The sequence below is a fragment of the Anopheles funestus genome, unplaced genomic scaffold, assembly GCF_943734845.2.
Source record: "Anopheles funestus unplaced genomic scaffold, idAnoFuneDA-416_04 scaffold_8_ctg1, whole genome shotgun sequence".
In the NCBI taxonomy this organism is placed as follows: Eukaryota; Metazoa; Arthropoda; class Insecta; order Diptera; family Culicidae; genus Anopheles; species Anopheles funestus.
Genome location: NW_026045349.1, coordinates 507105 through 516714, shown reverse-complemented (window position 1 = coordinate 516714; position 9610 = coordinate 507105). Strand labels below are relative to the sequence as shown.

The 9610-nt window shown below is 46.8% G+C and overlaps 1 long non-coding RNA gene across 1 annotated transcript; it reads left to right on the top strand.

Moving 5' to 3' along the window:
* The first annotated feature begins 1859 nt into the window (after positions 1 to 1859).
* On the top strand, positions 1860 to 7056 carry LOC125774450 (uncharacterized). Its single transcript, XR_007420908.1, has 3 exons — positions 1860 to 2013; positions 2196 to 2265; positions 6576 to 7056. It is a non-coding gene; the product is annotated as an uncharacterized LOC125774450 (long non-coding RNA).
* The last annotated feature ends 2554 nt before the right edge of the window (positions 7057 to 9610 follow it).

Below are 9610 nucleotides of genomic sequence, written 5' to 3'. Positions count from 1 at the left end.
TCTTGGCTAATGTATCTTGGCTAATGTGTCTTGGCTAAGGTGTCTTGGCTAATGTGTCTTGGCTAATGTGTCTTGGCTAAGGTGTCTTGGCTAATGTGTCTTGGCTAATGTGTCTCGGCTGATGTGTCTCGGCTAATGTGTCTTTGCTAAGGTGTCTTGGCTAATGTGTCTTGGCTAAGGTGTCTTGGATAATGTGTCTTGGCTAAGGTGTCTTGGCTAATGTGTCTTGGCTAAGGTGTCTTGGCTAATGTGTCTTGGCTAATGTGTCTTGGCTAATGTGTCTTGGCTAAGGTGTCATGGCTAATGTGTCTTGGCTAATGTGTCTTGGCTAAGGTGTCTTGGCTAATGTGTCTTGGCTAATGTGTCTCGGCTGATGTGTCTCGGCTAATGTGTCTTGGCTAAGGTGTCTTGGCTAATGTGTCTTGGCTAAGGTGTCTTGGATAATGTGTCTTGGCTAAGGTGTCTTGGCTAAGGTGTCTTGGCTAGTGTGTCTTGGCTAAGGTGTCTTGGCTAATGTGTCTTGGCTAAGGTGTCTTGGCTAATGTGTCTTGGCTAAGGTGTCTTCGCTAAGGTGTCTTGGCTAATGTGTCTTGGCTAAGGTGTCTTGGCTAATGTGTCTTGGCTATGGTGTCTTGGCTAAGGTGTCTTGGCTAATGTGTCTTGGCTAATGTGTCTTGGCTAAGGTGTCTTGGCTAATGTGTCTTGGCTAATGTGTCTTGGCTAAGGTGTCTTGGCTAATGTGTCTTGGCTAATGTGTCTTGGCTAAGGTGTCTTGGCTAAGGTGTCTTGGCTAATGTGTCTTGGCTAATGTGTCTTGGCTAATGTGTCTTGGCTAATTTGTCTTGGCTAAGGTGTCTTGGCTAATGTGTCTTGGCTAATGTGTCTTGGCTAAGGTGTCTTGGCTAATCTGTCTTGGCTAATGTGTCTTCGCCAATGTGTCTTGGCTAAGGTGTCTTCGCTAAGTTGTCTTCGCTAAGGTGTCTTGGCTAATGTGTCTTGGCTAAGGTGTCTTGGCTAATGTGTCTTGGCTATGGTGTCTTGGCTAAGGTGTCTTGGCTAAGGTGTCTTGGCTAATGTGTCTTGGCTAAGGTGTCTTGGCTAATGTGTCTTGCCTAATGTGTCTTGGCTAAGGTGTCTTGGCTAATGTGTCTTGGCTAATGTGTCTTGGCTAAGGTGTCTTGGCTAATGTGTCTTGGCTATGGTGTCTTGGCTAAGGTGTCTTGGCTAATGTGTCTTGGCTAATGTGTCTTGGCTAAGGTGTCTTGGCTAATGTGTCTTGGCTAATGTGTCTTGGCTAAGGTGTCTTGGCTAATGTGTCTTGGCTAATGTGTCTTGGCTAAGGTGTCTTGGCTAAGGTGTCTTGGCTAATGTGTCTTGGCTAATGTGTCTTGGCTAATGTGTCTTGGCTAATGTGTCTTGGCTAAGGTGTCTTGGCTAATGTGTCTTGGCTAATGTGTCTTGGCTAAGGTGTCTTGGCTAATCTGTCTTGGCTAATGTGTCTTCGCCAATGTGTCTTGGCTAAGGTGTCTTGGCTAAGGTGTCTTGGTTAATGTGTCTTGGCTAAGGTGTCTTGGCTAATGTGTCTTGGCTATGGTGTCTTGGCTAAGGTGTCTTGGCTAAGGTGTCTTGGCTAATGTGTCTTGGCTAAGGTGTCTTGGCTAATGTGTCTTGGCTAATGTGTCTTGGCTAATGTGTCTTGGCTAATGTGTCTCGGCTAAGGTGTCTTGGCTAATGTGTCTTGGCTAAGGTGTCTTGGCTAAGGTGTCTTGGCTAAGGTGTCTTGGCTAATGTGTCTTGGCTAAGGTGTCTTGGCTTATGTGTCTTGGCTAAGGTTTCTTCGCTAAGGTGTCTTCGCTAAGGTGTCTTGGCTAATGTGTCTTGGCTAATGTGTCTTGGCTAATGTGTCTTGGCTAAGGTGTCTTGGCTAAGGTGTCTTGGCTAAGGTGTCTTGTCTAAGGTGTCTTGGCTAATGTGTCTTGGCTAAGGTGTCTTGGCTAAGGTGTCTTGGCTAAGGTGTCTTGGCTAATGTGTCTTGGCTAAGGTGTCTTGGCTAAGGTGTCCTGGCTTAGGTGTCTTGGCTAAGGTGTCTTGGCTAATGTGTCTTGGCTAAGGTGTCTTGGCTAAGGTGTCTTGGCTAATGTGTCTTGGCTAATGTGTCTTGGCTAATGTGTCTTGGCTAAGGTGTCTTGGCTAAGGTGTCTTGGCTAAGGTGTCTTGTCTAAGGTGTCTTGGCTAATGTGTCTTGGCTAAGGTGTCTTGGCTAAGGTGTCTTGGCTAATGTGTCTTGGCTAATGTGTCTTGGCTAAGGTGTCTTGGCTAAGGTGTCTTGGCTAATGTGTCTTGGCTAAGGTGTCTTGGCTAATGTGTCTTGGCTAATGTGTCTTGGCTAAGGTGTCTTGGCTAAAATGTCTTGGCTAAGGTGTCTTGGCTGATGTGTCTTGGCTAACGTGTCTTCGCTAAGGTGTCTTGGCTAAGGTGTCTTGGCTAATGTGTCTTGGCTAAGGTGTCTTGGCTAATGTGTCTTGGCTAAGGTTTCTTCGCTAAGGTGTCTTGGCTAAGGTGTCTTGGCTAATGTGTCTTGGCTAATGTGTCTTGGCTAATGTGTCTTGGCTAAGGAGTCTTGGCTAAGGTGTCTTGGCTGAGGTGTCTTGGCTAATGTGTCTTGGCTAAGGTGTCTTGGCTAAGGTGTCTTGGCTAATGTGTCTTGGCTAAGGTGTCTTGGCTAAGGTGTCTTGGCTAATGTGTCTTGGCTAATGTGTCTTGGCTAAGGTGTCTTGGCTAATGTGTCTTGGCTAATGTGTCTTGGCTAATGTGTTGGCTAAGGTGTCTTCGCTAAGGTGTATTGGCTAATGTGTCTTGGCTAAGGTGTCTTGGCTAATGTGTCTTGGCTTATGTGTCTTGGCTAATGTGTCTTTGCTAAGGTGTCTTGGCTAAGGTGTCTTCGCTAAGGTGTCTTGGCTAAGGCCAAGCTTGGCTAATGTGTCTTGGCTAAGGTGTCTTGGCTAAGGTGTCTTGGCTGAGGTGTCTTGGCTAATGTGTCTTGGCTAAGGTGTCTTGGCTAAGGTGTCTTGGCTAATGTGTCTTGGCTAATGTGTCTTGGCTGAGGTGTCTTGGCTAAGGTGTCTTGGCTGAGGTGTCTTGGCTAATGTGTCTTGGCTAAGGTGTCTTGGCTAAGATGTCTTGGCTAATGTGTCTTGGCTAAGGTGTCTTGGCTAAAGTGTCTTGGCTAAGGTGTCTTGGCTAATGTGTCTTGGCTAAGGTGTCTTGGCTAATGTGTCTTGGCTAATGTGTCTTGGCTAATGTGTTGGCTAAGGTGTCTTCGCTAAGGTGTATTGGCTAATGTGTCTTGGCTAAGGTGTCTTGGCTAATGTGTCTTGGCTAATGTGTCTTGGCTAAGGTGTCTTGGCTGAGGTGTCTTGGCTAATGTGTCTTGGCTAATGTGTCTTGGCTAAGGTGTCTTGGCTAATGTGTCTTGGCTAATGTGTCTTGGCTAATGTGTCTTGGCTTATGTGTCTTGGCTAATGTGTCTTGGCTAAGGTGTCTTGGCTAAGGTGTCTTGGCTAAGGCCAAGCTTGGCTAATGTGTCTTGGCTAAGGTGTCTTGGCTAAGGTGTCTTGGCTGAGGTGTCTTGGCTAATGTGTCTTGGCTAAGGTGTCTTGGCTAAGGTGTCTTGGCTAAGGTGTCTTGGCTAATGTGTCTTGGCTAAGGTGTCTTCGCTAAGGTGTCTAGGCTAAGGCCAAGCTTGGCTAATGTGTCTTGGCTAAGGTGTCTTGGTCAAGGTGTCTTGGCTGAGGTGTCTTGGCTAATGTGTCTTGGCTAAGGTGTCTTGGCTAAGGTGTCTTGGCTAAGGTGTCTTGGCTAATGTGTCTTGGCTAATGTGTCTTTGCTAAGGTGTCTTGGCTAAGGTGTCTTCGCTAAGGTGTCTTGGCTAAGGCCAAGCTTGGCTAATGTGTCTTGGCTAAGGTGTCTTGGCTAAGGTGTCTTGGCTGAGGTGTCTTGGCTAATGTGTCTTGGCTAAGGTGTCTTGGCTAAGGTGTCTTGGCTAATGTGTCTTGGCTAATGTGTCTTGGCTAAGGTGTCTTGGCTAAGGTGTCTTGGCTGAGGTGTCTTGGCTAATGTGTCTTGGCTAAGGTGTCTTGGCTAAGGTGTCTTGGCTAATGTGTCTTGGCTAAGGTGTCTTGGCTAAGGTGTCTTGGCTAATGTGTCTTGGCTAATGTGTCTTGGCTAAGGTGTCTTGGCTAATGTGTCTTGGCTAATGTGTCTTGGCTAATGTGTTGGCTAAGGTGTCTTCGCTAAGGTGTATTGGCTAATGTGTCTTGGCTAAGGTGTCTTGGCTAATGTGTCTTGGCTTATGTGTCTTGGCTAATGTGTCTTTGCTAAGGTGTCTTGGCTAAGGTGTCTTCGCTAAGGTGTCTTGGCTAAGGCCAAGCTTGGCTAATGTGTCTTGGCTAAGGTGTCTTGGCTAAGGTGTCTTGGCTGAGGTGTCTTGGCTAATGTGTCTTGGCTAAGGTGTCTTGGCTAAGGTGTCTTGGCTAATGTGTCTTGGCTAATGTGTCTTGGCTAAGGTGTCTTGGCTAAGGTGTCTTGGCTGAGGTGTCTTGGCTAATGTGTCTTGGCTAAGGTGTCTTGGCTAAGATGTCTTGGCTAATGTGTCTTGGCTAAGGTGTCTTGGCTAAGGTGTCTTGGCTAAGGTGTCTTGGCTAATGTGTCTTGGCTAAGGTGTCTTGGCTAATGTGTCTTGGCTAATGTGTCTTGGCTAATGTGTTGGCTAAGGTGTCTTCGCTAAGGTGTATTGGCTAATGTGTCTTGGCTAAGGTGTCTTGGCTAATGTGTCTTGGCTAATGTGTCTTGGCTAAGGTGTCTTGGCTGAGGTGTCTTGGCTAATGTGTCTTGGCTAATGTGTCTTGGCTAAGGTGTCTTGGCTAATGTGTCTTGGCTAATGTGTCTTGGCTAATGTGTCTTGGCTTATGTGTCTTGGCTAATGTGTCTTGGCTAAGGTGTCTTTGCTAAGGTGTCTTGGCTAAGGCCAAGCTTGGCTAATGTGTCTTGGCTAAGGTGTCTTGGCTAAGGTGTCTTGGCTGAGGTGTCTTGGCTAATGTGTCTTGGCTAAGGTGTCTTGGCTAAGGTGTCTTGGCTAAGGTGTCTTGGCTAATGTGTCTTGGCTAAGGTGTCTTCGCTAAGGTGTCTAGGCTAAGGCCAAGCTTGGCTAATGTGTCTTGGCTAAGGTGTCTTGGTCAAGGTGTCTTGGCTGAGGTGTCTTGGCTAATGTGTCTTGGCTAAGGTGTCTTGGCTAAGGTGTCTTGGCTAATGTGTCTTGGCTAATGTGTCTTGGCTAAGGTGTCTTGGCTAATGTGTCTTGGCTAATGTGTCTTGGCTAAGGTGTCTTGGCTAATGTGTCTTGGCTAATGTTTCTCGGCTGATGTGTCTCGGCTAATGTGTCTTGGCTAAGGTGTCTTGGCTAATGTGTCTTGGCTAAGGTGTCTTGGATAATGTGTCTTGGCTAAGGTGTCTTGGCTAATGTGTCTTGGCTAATGTGTCTCGGCTAATGTGTCTTGGCTAATGTGTCTTGGCTAATGTGTCTTGGCTAATGTGTCTTGGCTAATGTGTCTTGGCTAATGTGTCTTGGCTTATGTGTCTTGGCTAATGTGTCTTGGCTAAGGTGTCTTGGCTAAGGTGTCTTGGCTAAGGTGTCTTGGCTAAGGTGTCTTCGCTAAGGTGTCTTGGCTAAGGCCAAGCTTGGCTAATGTGTCTTGGCTAAGGTGTCTTGGCTAAGGTGTCTTGGCTGAGGTGTCTTGGCTAATGTGTCTTGGCTAAGGTGTCTTGGCTAAGGTGTCTTGGCTAATGTGTCTTGGCTAAGGTGTCTTGGCTAAGGTGTCTTGGCTAATGTGTCTTGGCTAATGTGTCTTGGCTAAGGTGTCTTGGCTAATGTGTCTTGGCTAATGAGTCTTGGCTAATGTGTCTTGGCTAAGGAGTCTTGGCTAAGGTGTATTGGCTAATGTGTCTTGGCTAAGGTGTCTTGGCTAATGTGTCTTGGCTAATGTGTCTTGGCTAAGGTGTCTTGGCTGAGGTGTCTTGGCTAATGTGTCTTGGCTAATGTGTCTTGGCTAAGGTGTCTTGGCTAATGTGTCTTGGCTAATGTGTCTTGGCTAATGTGTCTTGGCTTATGTGTCTTGGCTAATGTGTCTTGGCTAAGGTGTCTTGGCTAAGGTGTCTTCGCTAAGGTGTCATGGCTAAGGCCAAGCTTGGCTAATGTGTCTTGGCTAAGGTGTCTTGGCTAAGGTGTCTTGGCTGAGGTGTCTTGGCTAATGTGTCTTGGCTAAGGTGTCTTGGCTAAGGTGTCTTGGCTAATGTGTCTTGGCTAAGGTGTCTTGGCTAAGGTGTCTTGGCTAAGGTGTCTTGGCTAAGGTGTCTTGGCTAAGGTGTCTTCGCTAAGGTGTCTTGGCTAAGGCCAAGCTTGGCTAATGTGTCTTGGCTAAGGTGTCTTGGCTAAGGTGTCTTGGCTGAGGTGTCTTGGCTAATGTGTCTTGGCTAAGGTGTCTTGGCTAATGTGTCTTGGCTAAGGTGTCTTGGCTAAGGTGTCTTGGCTAATGTGTCTTGGCTAAGGTGTCTTGGCTAAGGTGTCTTGGCTAATGTGTCTTGGCTAATGTGTCTTGGCTAAGGTGTCTTGGCTAATGTGTCTTGGCTAATGAGTCTTGGCTAATGTGTCTTGGCTAAGGTGTCTTCGCTAAGGTGTATTGGCTAATGTGTCTTGGCTAAGGTGTCTTGGCTAATGTGTCTTGGCTAATGTGTCTTGGCTAAGGTGTCTTGACTAATGTGTCTTGGCTAATGTGTCTTGGCTAAGGTGTCTTGGCTAAGGTGTCTTGGCTAAGGTGTCTTGACTTATGTGTCTTGGCTAAAGTGTCTTGGCTAATGTGTCTTGGCTAAGGTGTCTCGGCTAAGGTGTCTTGGCTAATGTGTCTTGGCTAATGTGTCTCGGCTGATGTGTCTCGGCTAATGTGTCTTGGCTAAGGTGTCTTGGCTAATGTGTCTTGGCTAAGGTGTCTTGGATAATGTGTCTTGGCTAAGGTTTCTTGGCTAATGTGTCTTGGCTAAGGTGTCTTCGCTAAGGTGTCTTGGCTAAGGTGTCTTGGCTAAGGTGTCTTCGCTAAGGTGTCTTGGCTAAGGCCAAGCTTGGCTAATGTGTCTTGGCTAAGGTGTCTTGGTCAAGGTGTCTTGGCTGAGGTGTCTTGGCTAATGTGTCTTGGCTAAGGTGTCTTGGCTAAGGTGTCTTGGCTAATGTGTCTTGGCTAATGTGTCTTGGCTAAGGTGTCTTGGCTAAGGTGTCTTGGCTAATGTGTCTTGGCTAAGGTGTCTTGGCTAATGTGTCTTGGCTAATGTGTCTCGGCTGATGTGCCTCGGCTAATGTGTCTTTGCTAAGGTGTCTTGGCTAATGTGTCTTGGCTAAGGTGTCTTGGATAATGTGTCTTGGCTAAGGTGTCTTGGCTAATGTGTCTTGGCTAAGGTGTCTTGGCTAAGGTGTCTTTGCTAATGTGTCTTGGCTAATGTGTCTTGGCTAAGGTGTCATGGCTAATGTGTCTTGGCTAATGTGTCTTGGCTAAGGTGTCTTGGCTAATGTGTCTTGGCTAATGTGTCTCGGCTGATGTGTCTCGGCTAATGTGTCTTGGCTAAGGTGTCTTGGCTAATGTGTCTTGGCTAAGGTGTCTTGGATAATGTGTCTTGGCTAAGGTGTCTTGGCTAAGGTGTCTTGGCTAGTGTGTCTTGGCTAAGGTGTCTTGGCTAATGTGTCTTGGCTAAGGTGTCTTGACTAATGTGTCTTGGCTATGGTGTCTTGGCTAAGGTGTCTTGGCTAAGGTGTCTTGGCTAATGTGTCTTGGCTAAGGTGTCTTGGCTAATGTGTCTTGGCTAATGTGTCTTGGCTAAGGTGTCTTGGCTAATGTGTCTTGGCTAATGTGTCTTGGCTAAGGTGTCTTGGCTAAGGTGTCTTGGCTAATGTGTCTTGGCTAATGTGTCTTGGCTAATGTGTCTTGGCTAATGTGTCTTGGCTAAGGTGTCTTGGCTAATGTGTCTTGGCTAATGTGTCTTGGCTAAGGTGTCTTGGCTAATCTGTCTTGGCTAATGTGTCTTCGCCAATGTGTCTTGGCTAAGGTGTTTTCGCTAAGTTGTCTTCGCTAAGGTGTCTTGGCTAATGTGTCTTGGCTAAGGTGTCTTGGCTAATGTGTCTTGGCTATGGTGTCTTGGCTAAGGTGTCTTGGCTAAGGTGTCTTGGCTAATGTGTCTTGGCTAAGGTGTCTTGGCTAATGTGTCTTGGCTAATGTGTCTTGGCTAAGGTGTCTTGGCTAATGTGTCTTGGCTAATGTGTCTTGGCTAAGGTGTCTTGGCTAAGGTGTCTTGGCTAATGTGTCTTGGCTAATGTGTCTTGGCTAATGTGTCTTGGCTAAGGTGTCTTGGCTAATGTGTCTTGGCTAATGTGTCTCGGCTGATGTGTCTCGGCTAATGTGTCTTGGCTAAGGTGTCTTGGCTAATGTGTCTTGGCTAAGGTGTCTTGGCTAATGTGTCTTGGCTAAGGTGTCTTGGCTAAGGTGTCTTGGCTAGTGTGTCTTGGCTAAGGTGTCTTGGCTAATGTGTCTTGGCTAAGGTGTCTTGGCTAATGTGTCTTGGCTAAGGTGTCTTCGCTAAGTTGTCTTCGCTAAGGTGTCTTGGCTAATGTGTCTTGGCTAAGGTGTCTTGGCTAATGTGTCTTGGCTATGGTGTCTTGGCTAAGGTGTCTTGGCTAAGGTGTCTTGGCTTATGTGTCTTGGCTAAGGTGTCTTGGCTAATGTGTCTTGGCTAATGTGTCTTGGCTAAGGTGTCTTGGCTAATGTGTCTTGGCTAATGTGTCTTGGCTAATGTGTCTTGGCTAATGTGTCTTGGCTAAGGTGTCTTGGCTAATGTGTCTTGGCTAATGTGTCTTGGCTAAGGTGTCTTGGCTAATCTGTCTTGGCTAATGTGTCTTCGCCAATGTGTCTTGGCTAAGGTGTCTTCGCTAAGTTGTCTTCGCTAAGGTGTCTTGGCTAATGTGTCTTGGCTAAGGTGTCTTGGCTAATGTGTCTTGGCTATGGTGTCTTGGCTAAGGTGTCTTGGCTAAGGTGTCTTGGCTAAGGTGTCTTGGCTAATGTGTCTTGGCTAATGTGTCTTGGCTAAGGTGTCTTGGCTAATGTGTCTTGGCTAAGGTGTCTTGGCTAAGGTGTCTTGGCTAAGGTGTCTTGGCTAATGTGTCTTGGCTAATGTGTCTTGGCTAATGTGTCTTGGCTAAGGTGTCTTGGCTAATGTGTCTTGGCTAATGTGTCTTGGCTAAGGTGTCTTGGCTAATCTGTCTTGGCTAATGTGTCTTCGCCAATGTGTCTTGGCTAAGGTGTCTTCGCTAAGTTGTCTTCGCTAAGGTGTCTTGGCTAATGTGTCTTGGCTAAGGTGTCTTGGCTAATGTGTCTTGGCTAAGGTGTCTTGGCTAATGTGTCTTGGCTGAGGTGTCTTGGCTAAGGTGTCTTGGCTAATGTGTCTTGGCTAATGTGTCTTGGCTAATGTGTCTTGGCTAATGTGTCTTGGCTAAGGTGTCTTGGCTAATGTGTCTTGG